At 37.4% G+C, this 17,556-nt stretch overlaps 1 long non-coding RNA gene across 1 annotated transcript in view; it reads left to right on the top strand.

Annotated features, from left to right (window-relative positions):
• The first annotated feature begins 11,817 nt into the window (after window positions 1-11,817).
• Window positions 11,818-17,556, top strand: part of LOC132345537 (uncharacterized) — a 40,958-nt gene continuing 35,219 nt past the window's right edge. Inside the window, exon 1 of the long non-coding RNA XR_009494938.1 lies at window positions 11,818-12,077. This is a non-coding gene — a long non-coding RNA (uncharacterized lncRNA). The remainder of the gene's footprint in view (window positions 12,078-17,556) is intronic.

The raw sequence follows: 17,556 nt of genomic DNA, 5'->3' as shown, positions 1-17,556 counted from the left end.
ATACAAGAGCAGTCAGCCTCTAGAAGGTATGATCTGAGGAAAGGCATTGATACAGGAAAGACAATTTTCAAGGGAGTCTGTTCTCATAATTTGCTTGTTCTTTCTGAACCTGCTCAAGTCTGAGCCCAAGTAAAACATTGTCCCCATTCATACACAGGATGGCTGCTGTGCCTAGTGGACCTTATGGCTTGGTTGATTATATAATACCCGGCTCATGGTGGGCAGCTCTGGCCCGATAGTCATCTGATGTCCTAGGGAAGGCTCCAGAACTGAATATTCACATTTTAATTTATAGGAGACAAGCAAGCTAAATCACCATTAGGAAATTTATCACATTTGTGAAGACCTTGTCCTTAGAAAACATCCGGCTCTGCTTTCAGTCTCTATGGTTTATTGATGACTATAGCAAGTCCATGGAGCACTGGGTTATTAGAACACTAGGGTACACATTAAAGTTGAAAGATACCATATGGTGGAGGAAAAAAATGATATACATGGTATAAGATATAAGATATCCTTACAAAATATCTTTGTTCTTTTGGAAACCAATATCTGAATATAGTCACAATTGAAGCTTCTTTGTTTATAATGTTTTCTTCTCAGGATGTAGTTTCATATAACCCTGAGGTTACTACAGATTTAGTATCTTAATATCTAAATATCTTAAGGTCTAGTTAATGCCTTTATCTATAATTAAACATCTATGTTTAAAAATATTAATCCTCTAGAAGATATACCAATCTTTTAATTATCTATTTTAATACTTGACACCTGTAAGTGGAAACTCTTAATATCTACATCTGGCCAATAGATGCAAATATTAGGAGAATTTATGTATAAATTATATATATAAAATAAGAAGGATATATATATATATATATATCTATCTAATATATTATATATACCTGATATATAAATATGAAAACTTAAGAGAAAATTAATGTAAATAGCATGGACTATGTATAACTCAAGTCTGCAGGACTACATGGTGATTTTAAGAGAAATCATTTGAACTTCTTCCCATCAAGACTTGGGGGCTAAATTTCTCTCCCTTTGAAACTGGACCAGCTTTAGCGATTCTCTTACAATTGGGTAGAATTTAGTAGACGTGCGCTCTGTAACTTCAAGTTCAGATCAGAAAAGACTACGAAGCTTCCATCTGGCTCTCTTAGAAAACTCACTCCAAAAGTATTTAGAAACCATGTAAATATGGTTATGCTGATATCTCAATGCTGGAGAAGACAGAAGTACACACTTTAGTCAAGAGCTAGGCCTCCAGCCTATAATCACCCCCAAGTGTCAGCATTTGAGAGTCTTCTTTCACAGCCAACCCTTTCAGATGTTTTTTTGACTGAGTCTCCCAGCCAACATCTGAGAGCGTCTATATCAGAGACCCTTAGGATGAATGTCTCAGCTAAGCATTCCTCAAATTCCTAATATATAAAATGAAAAGAAAAGTGAAATTTTGATTTCTATAGTTTTTTTTCAAGAAGCATTCCATTGTATGCATGCATTAATTTGTTTTTTTTTTAAAATTTTTTATCATTATTATTATTTTTTTACTTTATAATATTGTATTGGTTTTGCCATACATCAACATGTATCTGCCACGGGTGTACACGTGTTCCCCATCCTGAACCCCACTCCCACCTCCCTCCCCATACCATCCCTCTGGGTCATCCCAGTGTACCATCCTCAAGCTTCCTGTATCCTGCATCAAACCTGGTCTGGCGATTCATTTCTTATATAATATTATACATGTTTTAATACCATTCTCCCAAATCATCCCCCGCCTCCCTCTCCTACAGAGTCCAAAAGACTGTTTTATACATCTGTGTCTCTTTTGCTGTCTCGCATACAAGGTTGTCGTTACCATCTTTCTAAATTCCATATATATACGTTAGTATACTGTATTGGTGTTTTTCTTTCTGGCTTACTTCACTCTGTATAATAGGTTCCAGTTTCATCCACCTCATTAGAACTGATTGAAATGTATTCTTTTTAATGGCTGAGTAATACTCCATTGTGTATATGCACCACAGCTTTCTTATCCATTCATCTGCTGATGGACATCTAGGTTGCTTCCATGTCCTGGCTATTATAAACAGTGCTGCGATGAACATCAGGATACACGTGTCTCTTTCAATTCTGGCTTCCTCAATGTGTGTGCCCAGCAGTGGGATTGCTGGGTCATATGACAGTTCTATGTCCAGTTTTTTAAGGAATCTCCACACTGTTCTCCATAGTGACTGTACTAGTTTGCATTCCCACCAACAGTGTAAGAGGGTTCCCTTTCTCTACATCCTCTCCAGCATTTATTGCTTGTAGACTTTTGGATCACAGCCATTTTGACTGGCGTGAAATGGTACCTCATAGTGGTTTTGATTTGCATTTCTCTGATAATGAGTGATGTTGAGCATCTTTTCACGTGTTTGTTAGCCATCTGTATGTCTTCTTTGGAGAAATGTCTATTTAGTTCTTTGGCCCATTTTTTGATTGGGTTGTTTATTTTTCTGGAATTGAGCTTAATTACTAGAGCTAATCAATGAATATAGTAAAGTTTCAGGATATAAAGTCAACACACAGAAATCCCTTGCATTCCTATACACTAACAATGAGAAAATAGAAAGAGAAATTAAGGAAACAATTCCATTCACCATTGCAATGAAAAGAATAAAATACTTAGGAATATATCTACCTAAAGAAACTAAAGACTTATATAGAAGACTATAAAACACTGGTGAAAGAAATCAAAGAGGACACTAATAGATGGAGAAATATACCATGTTCATGGATCAGAAGAATCAATGTAGTGAAAATGAGTATACTACCCAAAGCAACCTATAGATTCAATACAATGCCTATCAAGCTACCAACGGTATTTTTCACAGAGCTAGAACAAATAATTTCACAATTTGTATGGAAATACAAAAAAACCTCGAATAGCCAAAGCAATCTTGAGAAAGAAGAATGGAACTGGAGGAATCAACCTGCCTGACTTCAGGCTCTACTACAAAGCCACAGTCATCAGGACAGTATGGTACTGGCACAAAGACAGAAATATAGATCAATGGAACAAAATAGAAAGCCCAGAGATAAACCCACGCACCTATGGACACCTTATCTTTGACAAAGGAGGCAAGAATATACAATGGATAAAAGACAATCTCTTTAACAAGTGGTGCTGGGAAAACTGGTCAACCACTTGTAAAAGAATGAAACTAGAACACTTTCTAACACCATACACAAAAATAAACTCAAAGTGGATTAAAGATCTAAACATAGGACAAGAAACTATAAAACTCTTAGAGGATTACATAGGCAAAATACTCTCCAACATATATCACAGCAGGATTCTCTATGACCCACCTCCCAGAATACTTGAAATAAAAGCAAAAATAAACAAATGGGATCTAATTAAAATTAAAAGCTTCTGCACAACAAAAGAAACTATAAGCAAGGTGAAAAGACAGCCTTCAGAATGGGAGAAAATAATAGCAAATTAAGCAACTGACAAACAACTAATTTCAAAAATATACAAGCAACTCCTGATTTCTATAGTTTTGAGATTATTTGTTAGACAGCAGTAATAACTAATTGGGGCTTAGCAGGTGGCTCAGTGGTAAAGAATCCACCTGCAAATGCAGGAGATGCAGGTTCAAACCCTAAATGGAGAAGATCCCCTGGAGTAGGAAATGACAACCCACTCCAGTGTTCTTGCCTGAAAATTTTCATGGACAGAGGAGCCTGGTGGGCTACAGTCCATGGGGTTGCAAAGAGTCAGACATGACTGAGCATGCACCCAATACTAACCGATTGATATTATCTGTACTACTATTCTGTTTTGCACACTCAATTAACTCCTTTAATCTTGACACAAAGGCAAAGTGAGTGTTATTTCATTTTAAAAGTGGCGGTGTTGGAAATGGTCATTGAGAAAAACATGACTGTAGGTTGACCCACAAGCTGCAGTTGGAGGCTCCCCATCCCTTCCCCATCCTCAGAATGTATGTTCTGTACATCACACCCTAAATGGGAGCCATTTTCAAGGTTGGACCCTTGAGAGAGCACTGTGTTTGTAAGATTGTCTGGACAGAACACATGGCTGAACCCTGGTAAGAACTCTATATAAGTTTTTAAGATTTTGGCATGTGGTTGTGGACATTTACTCTTGCTGTGGCCACACAAGACAAATCTTTCACATAAGTTCCCTTGCTTCTTAAACTGACCACCTATCAATATAGGTTCCCTTCTTTGGTCCCTCTCTGCCCTCCCTGGACAGGGGATAGTTTCAAATCACGCCTGAACAACTCTGGAGGTTACAAACTGAGATGACAAAAGTGAGATTCAAAGAGGTTTGCACTCTCCTAATGGCATCCAGCTAAGAAGAGGCAATGTTGAAAGTCAAACCCAAGTCTGCCTAACTGTAAGCTAAAAAATACAATTGAGTCGTCTATTTGTATAGTAGGCCTATTCTTTAAGTGGTGGTTTCCAGGGTAGGGGGAGGATGGGGAACATATCTGATATTAATTGAATTAGAAATATCCATATTTAAATAAAACAATTAAAACATTTTCTGAAGTTCAGCATGTGCAGGCTGGAAATGAAAAATTTGGATGAGAGGGCCCTAGTGAAACAAATTTAACTATTACCATATGAACATTGTTGCCTGAATAGTGATGATGCCAAATGGCTGAGCAAAAGGTATTGGAAATAATCTGTAACAACTTTTGTAAAGATGTTTTGGCATAAAAATGAAGAGCAATTTTATTTTGAAATACTGAAAAGCATGAGTGAAATTATAATTAGTATCTATAAAAAGTGAATAATTATAGTGCTTTGATTTAAATGACCTTTGATGAAATGCTAGTTCTTCAGTATGCCATTACCCATTTAACCTAACATAAGAAAGGAAAAATCAGGGTTGTTTTTTTTTTTTTGTCTTTCATCTCCTTTATAAGTCTACTGTCAAAACAGAAATATCAACCTTAAACTACTGTATCATATGCCAAGACTGGTTGAGGGACTGTAATTATTCTTGTTCACACACTAAACATATTTTTCATTTGTTCTGATTATGTATGTGGTTTGTAATTCATTTATACCAAATAAAAGCTCTTTTCTATGTCTATATTCTGCTTTGCTTATGTAGTTTTTTACATATTAACTCTGAATACTGGTAAATAAATTTTCATCAGCGATTACCCCTTCACCTCTGTGATTGCTCTCAAGTCTCCTTCTGAGGTCTTATCCCTGTATGACAGTTGATATTCAGGGAATAAGTGGAATGTCTAGATTATCTTTACTAGGATTCGGTTGTTTAATCCATGGTTCTTGAGTATTCATACGTGGAAGTGTCACCCAGGGTGTATATGATTGACACTATAGATTCCTGGGTCATGTCCCCAGAGATTCTAATGTGAAGGATGCAGAGTGGGGCTTAGAGATCTACACTGATAAGATCTTTTGCAGATGGCCTGCGTATCCTATTTGGATAAATGCTGTCCTGACTGTAATGCCAGTAATTTCAGGAACTCCTATCAGATTGTAGGGTGCCATTTATTATAATTTACTCAGTGCGTCAGGCTTCCCTGGTGACTCAGATGCTAAAGAACCTGCCTGCAATGCAGGAGATCCAGATTTGATCCCTGGGTCGAGATGATCCCCTGGAGAAGGGAATGGCTACACACTCCAGTAAACTTGCCTGGAGAATCCCATGGAGAAAGGAACCTGGCGGGCTGTAGTCCATGAGGTCACAAAGAGTGAGACATGACTGAGTGACTAACATTTTCACTCTTTAAGTGTGTCAACCTCATCCATATAAGGTATATAGGTTCTTAAACATTTCTTTTTAAATTTTTCATACTTTAAAAATATTGCTCAAAATAAATAAAACCAAATATATATATTTTGAATTATTAATGAAAATATATACAATTCAGCAAGGGTTACAGTATACAACAAACTTAGCACAGAATGTATCCTTTACAAAACTGATCATAAGTATATGTGGTTGTATATTTTATTACATAAAATAGAATATATATATATGTATAAGATATATATTCTATGACATAATTATCTACAAAACAAGTGCTCAGTTGTGTCCAACTCTTTGAAGCCTCATGGACTGTAGCCTGCCAGGCTCTTCTGTCCATGGGATTTTTCCAGTCAAGAATAGTGGAGTGGGTTGGCATTTCCTTCTCCATGGGATCTTCTCCACCCAGGGATTGAATCCAGGTCTCTTGCATCAAGATATATATTCTATGACATAATTATCTAGAAAACATAACAGTTATAAGTGTATGTTAAGAAAAACAATCATTGTTTAATTTAATTTTACTTTCTAGAGTAATTAAAAGTTTCATGACAATTTGCAGATAATAAAAAGTATCAAAGGTTTCAAGCTGGCTGCTTATTTATTCATATGCTTGCCGTTGTCTTGAAATATCAAAGGTTGATATAAAACCTATGAATGATCTTACTAACTGTTCTTAGACTTGATTTATCTTTACTTGTATACTCTTGTTTTTCAGATTATTTACTTCCAGTGTTTCTATGTAGAATTTCTCCTCATAATCTACAAATTGCCATATCTTATCTTAAAATTATCACAAGGTGAAATTAAAAATGAAAAGGACAAAGCTAGTAAAATTTCCTTCATCACAATTCATTTTTGTATTAATTTGGCAACAAGCTTATTAAGTAATCTGTACTACCAGACACTTCCTCGGTACTCAGAATATAAAACAATACAAGTTTACTGCTCACTAACAATGCCTACAGTAATAGGTAACAGGTTTCTGCATTTCAAAATCTGTGTTTTCCCAAAGTAATCATTTATCTTTTATATCCCTTCTTTGCTATTAAATTAGTTAGTGTAATATATTAAGAGTAGGGGTTTTGAAGTCTGCATTTGTAAGAACTCTATTTGAATTCTTGCTCACGGAATGGATTGTGATATGAAATAAGAATACTTTCTTTATAAAATAAGGATAATATTTAATTCACAGTGTTTATTTTCAAAGTATTTCAAAATTTCCCAAAAAACAAGGTAATGTGGAGGCTTTACCTTCAGTATGACAGTGTGGGGGGTTCTGTGAACCTGCTTTTCAGCAAAAATTAAAAAAAAATGTAAACACACATACAACCGTTTAAAGTTTCTGGAAATGGGCCTAAGGGCATACAGCAAATGAAGAGTATTCATTCAAGAAAACCTGCTAAAATTTGGCAAGAACCATAAGAATCAATGGTATTTGAACCAAGATTCACTCCCTTCTTTGCTCTCCCATCTTAGTGAGATAGAAACTCCACTCCAAACTTGTGTGATCAAGAACACAGGACTCCCTCTCATTCAAGCTCCAAGTTAGAGCACTGTTCTCTTAGGAGGGGCAGGACCACAGCATTTCTCATCCTGTTCTGTTGTTTCTTGCTGAACCTAAGTTACCAGCAAGTCTGACTGACAGGGGTGGGGGCTCCTTTCTTCTACTCAACCCCCACTCATGGGACAGGGGCTCTACCTTGAGTAAAGCACCACTGAGAACCCTGAAGCCTGTCCTTTCCTTTGACTGTAAGGTGGAGATTCCATACTGAGAGACGCAAGCTGAGAAGATCCGAGGTTACTGTTTGCTCACCAGCCCCCACCTTCCATTCAGCATGCAGCTCCAAAGCTATATGTCTTAACATTGTCCTCACATCCAGCTCCAGAGCCATGGCCTATATATTTTTTTTTTCTGGAAGGAGAATCAGGCTGTGTGTTGCATGTGTGCTAAGTTGCTTCAGTCGTGTCTGACTCTGCAACCCCATGGGCTATAGCCGGCCAGGCGCCTCTGTCTATGGGATTCTCCAGGGAAGAATACTGGAGTAGGTTGCCAAGCCCTCCTCCAGGGGATTTTCCCCACCCAGGGATCGAATCCGTGTCTCTTATATCTCCTGCATTGGTGGGTGTGTTCTTTACCACTAGTGAGATCTGACTTCATTTGCAAAAAAGTGTGAAAAAATTTAAACCCAGAGGTGTTCTCAAAACTAGCAGGAGTTGCGGCAGTAAACATTTGATGAGATTGTTAGATTCACTGGGAATACAGGCAAAACTGTTGGCTAACTGTTTGCCAGGGAGAACCAGGGAAAGAGACAGCTGTAAAGAGTACTCCTTGGGTCAGAACAAACCTCAAACAGTGATTTTAGGAGCTATCCTTTCAAAGCAGCTTAAATTTCATTGGCCTGTTAAACAATTCATCCCCAGGATATTGTTGAAAACAATAAAGCAATTAGCTGGCAATTGTTGCAGTTTAATAGGTAGGTGAAGGCAGAGAAAGAAAACAGTTAAAGAAAGTGCTGCCAAACCACTGTCATCTGAGAATGATCTGGGCTCTCCAAGGCTGTGTGCCTGGATAGCATAGGAGGCTTGACAGAGTGCTGGGTGGGGTGGGCTGGGTGATAGACTTCACAAAAACAGCATGGTCAGTAACAGTAACAAGCCCCAGAGGGAAGGTACTGTTGCAGGAAGGAGGACCCCTTCCAGGCCCCAAAACTGGGCTCTTGTCTAACACTTGGAAATGAATTGTCTGAGGACACATATGTGTTGACAAAGCAGGAGATTTTATTGGGAAAGAGCACCTGGGTGGAGAGCAGCAGGGTAAGGGAACCCAGGAGAACAGCTCTGTCACATGGCTTGATGTCTCAGGTTTTATGGGGATGGGATCAGTTTCCGGGTTGTCTTTAGCCAATCATTCTGACTCAAGAGTCCTTCCTGGTGGTGCATGCCTTGTTCAGCCAAGATGAATGCTAGAGAGAAGGATTCTGGGAGTGGTCGGACATGTGGTGTCTCATTTTGACCTTTCCTGAACTCTTCCAGTTGATGGAGGCTTATTAGTTCCGTGTTCCTTACCAGGACCTCCTGTCCTAAAACAACTCATGCATATGGTTACTATGGTGCCTGGCCAGGGTGGGCAGTTTCAATCAGTGTGCTTCCTCTAACAGTAACAGTACCAGAATTGCTTCAATGTATTATCTATAATGTCATTTCAAACAAATAATTCTGAGACATGCAAATAAACAAGAACATATCACCTATACATTGGGGGGAAAAAAGCAGACTATAAGTGACTAGATGTCAGGTTTAATAGAGAAAGACTCAAAGTAGCATTATAAATATGCTTAAGAAACTAAAAGGAAACTGACTAAAGAGGTAAAGAAAGCCATAATGACAATGTTGCAACAAGTACAAAGTATCAAGGAGCTATAAATGATGAAAAAGGAACTACATGGAAATTCTGGAGTTGAAATTTTCAATGAAAACTTCATTGGAGGAGCTCAACAGCAGACCTGAGAAAGCAGAAGAAATAATTAGCAAAGCTGAAAATAAATTGATGGAGATTATGCAACCTGAAGAGCAGAAAGAAAAAAAAGAATGAAGAAAACTAGACACTCAGAGGAATATGAGACAGTACTAAGTACATGAATGCACACAAAGTGAATACCAGAAGGAGAGGAGAGATATGAGCAAAAAAAGTGTGAAGAAATAGCAGTTGAAAATTCACAAAATATATTGGAAAACATTACACATCCATGAAGTTCAGCAAACTCAAAGGATAAATGCAAAGAGATCCACAGACAGACAAGTCAGAGTAAAAATGGTGAAAGTCAAAGGCAAGGAGAAAAATCTTGAAAGTAGCAAGAAGAAAATAACTCATTACTTACAGGGAACCCCACTAAAATAAACAGGCAAATTCTCATTAGAAACAGTGGAGGTCAGACATCAGGGAGAGAACAACCAAGAATCCTAAATGCAGCAAAGTTATCATTCAAAAATAAAAGTAGAAAAAAGATGTTAAAAGATAAGCTAAAAGTGAAAGAATGCATTAATCTCAGCCCTATCTTTGAGAAATCTAAAGAAAGTTTTTCAGGCTAAAAGCAAATGCTCTTTTTTTTTCAAATCCATACAAGAAAACAAAGAACACTATAAAGGTAATTATGCAGTTGTGGAATTACATAATATAATTGTAAAAGAGAGTATAAAAGTGTATTTCTTATCTCTTCTTGTCTTTTAACTAATTTAAAAATCAATTGTATAAAGCAAAAGTGAAGTTGCTCAGTCGTGTCCAACTCTTTGCGACCCCATAGACTGTAACCTACAAGGCTCCTCTGTCCATGGGATTTTCCAGGCAATAGTACTGGAGTGGATTGCCATTTCCTTCTCCAGGCGATCTTCCCAACCCAGGACTTGAACACGGGTCTCCCGCATTGTAGACAGACACTTTACTGCCTGAGCCACTTGTTGAACCTATGATATATAGAAATGTAATATATTTGCCATTAACAGCACAAAGGAGGTGAGTGCGAACACAGCTTAGCTGGGCTTAGGAAAATTCCAAATGCTAACTCAAATTCGTAGAAACAAAGCAATACATCCAGAAGCAGTAAAGGATGATGATTCATGGTCTTTCCCGTAACCCCTCTTTGCTAAATGTGATACTGATTTTATGTGCTCTGTTTTTTACCCTCTCCTGGAATCCTAGGTAGTTCCCCTGCTTGTACTCTTTTGTGATGCAGGAGGGAAAGAAGAGAAAGAAAATTAAGAGGCAGGAGCCAAGGATCAACAAGGGGTCCCTCTGCTGCATTTCCCAGGGGAGCTGAACCCTGGGAGTTAAGAGAAGTTATATGTAAGAAAAGAGAACTTAAAGAATGGCGGTGGAATTTCATCAGGATATTCGATCAATTTACATAGAAAGGAGAACTAATTTTAACATTACCTTTGGTTTGCTGATCTGTGCTTTGGATAGGAAGCTTTCTGAGCTATACTATTTTTAGGAAAAAAAATACCTACTACATTCTCTACTAGCTTTTCTCACATTTGCTTCAAGTTTTCCATCAGTGATTTTTTTCCCCATCATATATTTTAGACATTTTACCACTTGGTCCGAATGATACTTTTTATTTTTTACATCAGTGAAGTTAATGCTGATGCTGAAGCTGAAACTTCAATACTTTGGCCTCCTAAAAGGAACAGCTGACTCATTGGAAAAGACTCTGATGCTGGGCAAAATTGAGGGTAAAAGGAGAAGGGAGCAGCAGAGGATGAGATGGTTGGATGGCTTCATTGGCTCAAAGAACATGAATTTGAGCAAACTCCAGTGGATAATGGAAGACAGAGGAGCCTGGTGTGCTACAGTCCATGGGGTCACAAAGAGTTGGGCACCACTTAGCAACTGAACAACAACAAAGTTAATTAATAATCTTCTTTATTATTTCATTAATGATATTAATTGTTAACATTTCCTAGCCAAATAAGAGGCAGTTTGAAATAGAGTAGTTAAGTGAGAGATTGTGTTTTAGTATACTTTCTGTCATAAATACCCTGGTGGCTTTGGATTATCTATTTAAATCCTTTGAGTATCAAGTCTTTAACCTGTTAAATGATGGAGATGAATTGCTCAGGAGTTGCAGAGGTAGATTTCAGTAGGTTTGTGAACACCCAGAAACTGTATGTACAATTTTCTCAGTGTATATGTTTAGTTTTTGTTTGGTGGTTTTAATCAGGAAAGAGATTCTATAACTTTCCAATGATTTCCCAATGATGGAATGATTTCCCAATGATAGAATGATTTCCTTAGAAAGGTTAAAAAAAGCCCTCTGGACTGTGTTTCAAGATCTCTTATAGCTTTAAAATTATGTAATAACATTAACTAAGCCTTGCATTTTTCCAATCTTGAATATTCTAACTTTGTTTACCTATTGCCAAGCAAAATGCGATTGCTTCTCAGTTTATTCAGTGTCTCATTGTCTGTGAAAGGACTGGTTCAAAAATGAAAAATATTTTGTTGGCCTCTCCTATTATGTATTCCTACGTCAATACTCCTTGATTCACAAAGGCTGTGTGACTGCTTTTGTATTGGAATCAAAAGAGAGGTGTCACCAGTTCTGCTTTTTGTTTGTTTAAATCTATCTTTTCAGCTGGAGTCTTAACAGATCATTTAATCCAGCCCATTCCTGAATGTTGAAAATAAGGAGCATGAAGGGAAACTAAGCATTTCACTGATTTAATTAAGACTACACTTCTAGTCCTGAGCAGCCGTGGGGTGAGTATCTTTCCACCAGTCTTTCCAGTCTTTTTAGAGCCTTATCTTGCTTTTTAGGTTGTTTGTTTTTTGCTTGTTTTTCTTTTTTTCCAATCTTTTAGAGCCTTGTTTTACTTTATGTTGAGATTTTACACCTCTATTTTATACTCAGTCATGAACTATACTGTCCTTTTACAAAAGTAGAAGACAGTGGGAAATAGTCTCATGTGATTCAATCAGTAGTGGATGAAGCATGAAAAAAAAGATTCGTTTAAAAGATGTTTGAGGAAGTATAGCTTTGTTTCATTTCTAGTGAAAGGGGTAAAGTAATTTAAATGGATCTTGTTTATTAATTGACACATAGATTGAATTGAACTTAAGAGCACACACTGCAACTTTAATCACAGTTTAATTCTTGCCTTTAGAGTCTTAGCTATTAATAACACTTTTTCTATAGATGATTGGGATGTGACTCAGTACACAAAATGAGGGAAAGTGAAAAGCCTATTTTATGTGTAATGTTAAACACAGAGAACACACTTATTTTCCTTGATGTTTGTGAGCTAGTCAAAATCATCTCACCTTTATTTACCCCAGAAGAAAGCTAAATGACATTCCTTCAAGAACTGGGGGAATACACTATTTGAATCTTGTTTATAGAAAACAGTGGAATATTTTCCAGGTGACTGTTTCTAATAAAAGCATGTAAAGCTCATTAAAAAAAAACAATGAACATACATAAGCAACTTTACAAGACCCACTATGGAAGGATATAGGAAAATTTCATATCCTAGAAAATAGTTAAAGAAGGCACATTGGTCAGGGTCCTGCCAGAAAAAAAAAAAATTATTTGAAGTCCTTCAAACACAAGAAAGTCGATAAAAGGAATTTCTGATACATGAATAGAAGAACAGCTGAACTGGTTTTGATTGGAGTAACCCAGAAATTAGGTACAGCAGAAAGCCCTTACTTTCCCAATGGAGAGTAAAACAAAGGGAGAGATGATATTACTAGAACCCAGAAACGAGGGCATCTGAAGAAGGTAGAACCACAGCAGTGGCTGCCTAGCAAGAGATAAGCCATGGATAAAATACAGTACCTGTAAGAATAGTCTCTGGAAACAGAAACACCCCAGCTTCTCCTCCCCCTAAACTTCCATGAGTTTCTCTCAATGCTAAACTTACTGGGAAGCTGAGAGTAGGGAGTCTGGGAAATATAGATTAACATAATGCAGAGTAGAGAGGAGAAAGAGTGGTGAAAGACTCTGATAGCAGACAGGGAGAGGACAAACAACTGGAAAGGTAGTCTATTTGCAGAAACAATACCAAATATTCAATGATTATATGGCAGTGTAAGAAAATATGTAACCAGGTGCTTAAAATTAGATGGATACTTAACTTTTCATTAAATATGAGACATGTCTCTGGTTGGAAGGTACATAGAATCAGGAGAAGCTGAGATGAGATGTGACTTGTCCTGTGACAAGATTTGATGTGCAGAAAAAGTAGGGAGCTATAGAGGGAAGAGATGTAGTGAAAAAAAAAAAAAGGCAATGAATTATCTGGAAGTATATATATGAAATGGGGGTGGAGAAGGAAATAGGTGGTGTGCTCAAGTGAGGAGACCAGGAGAATAATTCCTTCCTCCTCTTTCCCTTCCTTTTGTCCTTACTTCCTTTCTCCATTAAATCAGTAAGTGTTTATTGAGCACCTTCTATTTGCCTTTTAAAAAACTTTTTAGTTTATATTGGAGTACAGTCAATTGTATTAAATAGAGAGCATATTAAAAAGCAGAGACATTACTTTGCCAGTAAAGGTCTATCTAGTCAAAGCTATGGTTTTTGCAGTAGTGATGTATGGATGTGAGAGTTGGATAATAAAGAAAGCTGAGCACCGAAGAATTGATGCTTTTGAACTGTGGTGTTGGAGAAGACTCTTGAGAGTCCCTTGGACAGCAAGGAGATACAACCAGCCCATCCTAAAGGAAATCAGTCCTGACTATTCACTGGAAGGACTGATGCTGAAGCTGAAGCCCCAATACTTGGCCACCTGATGTGAAGAACTAACACATTGGAAAAGACCTTGATGCTGGGAAAGGCTGAAGGTGGGAGGAGAAGGGGACGACAGAGGATGAGATGGCTGGATGGCATCACCCACCTGAAAGACGTGAGTCTGAGCAGGCTCCAGGAGTTGATGATGGACAGGGAATCCTGGTGTGCTGGAGTCCATGGGATCGCAGAGTCAGACATGACTGAGTGACTGAACTGAACTGATAGTTAACAATGTTGTGACAGATTCAGGTGGACAGCAAAGGCACTCAGCCATACATATACATATATCCATTCTCCCCCAGACTCCCCTTCCATCTAGGATTCCACATAACATTGAGCAGAGTTCCCTGTGCTATATAGTCGGACTTTGTTGATTATCCATTTTAAATATAGAAGTATACATGTCAATCCCAAACTCCCTAACTACCTTTCTCCCTAACTTTCCCCCTGGTAACCAGAAATTCAATCTCTAAGTCTGGGAGTCTGTTTCTGTTTTGTAAATAAGTTCATTTGTATTGTTTCTTTTCAGAGTTCACATATAAGGGATGTCATATGATATTTCTCCTTCTCTGTCTGACTTACTGCACTCACTATGATAATCTCTAGGTCCAGCCATGTTCCTGTTAATGGCATTATTTCATTATATTTGCCTAGTGTCCCATCGCTCAGTCATGTCCAGCTCTTTGCGACCTCATGTACTGCAGCACGCCAGGTTTCTCTGTCCTTCTCCATCTCCAGAAGCTTGCTCAAACTCATGTCTATTGAGTCTGTGATGCCATCCAACCATCTCATCGTCTGTTGTCCCCTTCTCCTTCCTTCAATCTTTCCCAATATCAGGGTCTTTTCCAAAGAGTCAGCTCTTCGCATCAGGTAGACAAAGTATTGGAGCTTCAGCTTTAGCATACAATAACCTATAGTAGGCACAAGATACACAGTGAATAAAAAAGCCTGGCTCTTGCCTTTGCGAGGCTTACAGTTTAATTAAATAAATAATAAATACATCATTAAACAAAGAAATGTGTCATTTCAAGCTGTGGAAAGGCTATAAAGGAAACAAACATGATGACATTAAACATAAAAATGTTCCATAATAAGAAACAGATCAGATCTTTTGACCCTTCATGCAGAAAGTGTTAAATAATATTTTGGTCATACTTCCTGATACTATGGAAAATGAATGATTCATTGCAGATTCTTGACCAAGGAAGTGGAATGGGGGAAAAAATGATGTTTTTTGCTTTTTGTGATGGAGTAGACTCAATATACTAGGCTATGACAGCAAGATAAAATATAAATTTAAACTATGTCAGCAGTTGTGGACAGAAAATAGCTAGCCAAGATATCTCAACTTAATGACAACTTTGATTTGGGATTTAAGAAGAAGTCAGTTTGATGAATTTAACTTGGATGTTAGTGTTAGCTGCTCAAGTTGTATCTGACTCTGTGCGACCCTATGGACTGTAGCCCTCCAGGCTCTTCTGTCCACGGAATTCTCCAGGCAAAAATACTGGAGTGAGTAGCCATTTCCATCTCCGGGGAGCTTCCCGATCCAAGGATCAAACCCTGGTCTCCTGCATTGCAGGCAGATTCTTTACCGTTGGAGCCACTTGGGAGGTCAGAATAATAACGATGTCATTAATATGAAAAGAAATGTTGGGAAAATAAGCAAATCTACAGACGAAAGAACTGTTTTGAACACATAATCTTAAAGATGATTTCCATTAGAAAAGTGATGCAGATAATTCGCCTGATGTGAGTGATTTATTTGTAAATAGTTAATAAAGAGAAACTTCAGTGTGGGGATGGTCAGGGTATGCTCATAAAAATTTGGAGTTTTGTAATATGCTTTTAAGACAATCACAGAGTGTAATACCAGCTACAAGACAATCACAGAGTGTAATACCAGCTACATGACCATTGCTTTTATGCTGTCTTCTAGACTTCCTAGGCTTGAAATAAAGATAATGTACTACTGTACTAGACACAGTATTGCACAGTAAGGTCCACAAACGCACAACCACTTGCAGAGCTGAAAGGAAATAAATAAATAAATAGTTTTTAAGAAAGCTTGTGGTAAGAAAAATCAGACTGTTTTCTCAGACCAGGTACTGTTCTGCCCTGCTCAAACTGTTGTTAGCTTCTGTCTTTTTGAAAACTGGAGGCCCAGAAAAAGTCACATTAAGATAAATTACATCTGTTTCTGACTTGTTTGGTCAATCTTGCTTCTGTTAATTATTTGTGTCCTTGGCTAATTAAGTTTGAGATTTAATCTAATCTACGTGTATCTGGGGAGGGTAGGGAGGTCTATTTTTGCTTATCCACAATCCCAACACAAAAGACTGTAAGTTCAGCAATGAAACCTGTAATACACTATTTTTTTTTTTTTCCAGCTTGGAAGTTAAGAATAAAAAGTGTGAGCAATACTTCTTTGCTAGTGATTTCTTTATCTCAGTGTTCAAGAAGAGGTTGCATGGCAACTGCTTGAGGATATTGCAAAAAGAATTCAAAGTGAAATTTGAAACTAATATCATATTGTATGTTAATTATAACAATAAAAAAGAATTCAAAGTATGATGAGGTTGAGAATTAGAGGAGATTGTGTCTAAAACATCTTCTATCATATGCTTTATTGTAATGATATCAACACAATGAAGTTAATAATAATTTGAGAGCTGTCTTTACATTACAGTATAAGTCAAACAAGTTGCCTTTGGCAAAGTAAAAAGATGAGTCTTATCTGCAGCAAATATTTCCCACATCCTGACCAATGAAATAATGGAAAACAGACTGGGAAAGAACAGAATTCTGAATCATATTACAAAAGAAGCTTTAAAGTTTCCAGGAAAGTTTGGACAACTCTCCTTGGGAGACTCTTGTAAGGTGTACAGAGCTATGAATTAAGTGCTCATGAGAAAGAGGATTTTTAGAAGCCAGAAGATAGATGTTTAAATATGCTTATGCTATTTTATTTGAAGCCAAAAAAGGAGACACTGGGATTGTTTGTCATATCTTAACTGTTGCTGAGAAACTAAGAAAGGTATTTCCAAACTAAGATGCCAGCTAACGCTGGAAAACCTTGGGGGCTGCTTGCCAAGACTATAAACTCCATTTGTCACAGAGCCTGTGCAGTACAGAGCTTCTTCTAAATTTATCGTTTCCATTTGTTTTTGTCATGGGATTATAAACAATGTGAGGTTAGACGCATGAAATTGCTATATGTGTTGCTTCTTTTAGCTCTGTCAGAAGCAGCTTTGTTTAATATCAACTGCACTGTTAAAATCTATAAGGACTCAAATCCACTAGATCCTAAGGTTTTAAAAGGTTTAGGGATGGTTACCTTGTTCTTTTCTGTAAGCTCTACATTGCTACGGATGAATGAATGAAAGAAGAGAATGAATAAATTATGGACTAAAAATCACCTAGAGGTGTTTATTCAATGTTTTGTGAAAT

Source organism: Bos taurus, chromosome 6, assembly GCF_002263795.3.
Source record: "Bos taurus isolate L1 Dominette 01449 registration number 42190680 breed Hereford chromosome 6, ARS-UCD2.0, whole genome shotgun sequence".
Classification (NCBI taxonomy): domain Eukaryota; kingdom Metazoa; phylum Chordata; class Mammalia; order Artiodactyla; family Bovidae; genus Bos; species Bos taurus.
Note: the sequence above shows the minus strand (reverse complement) of the source record. Positions and strands in the feature narration are given on the sequence as shown.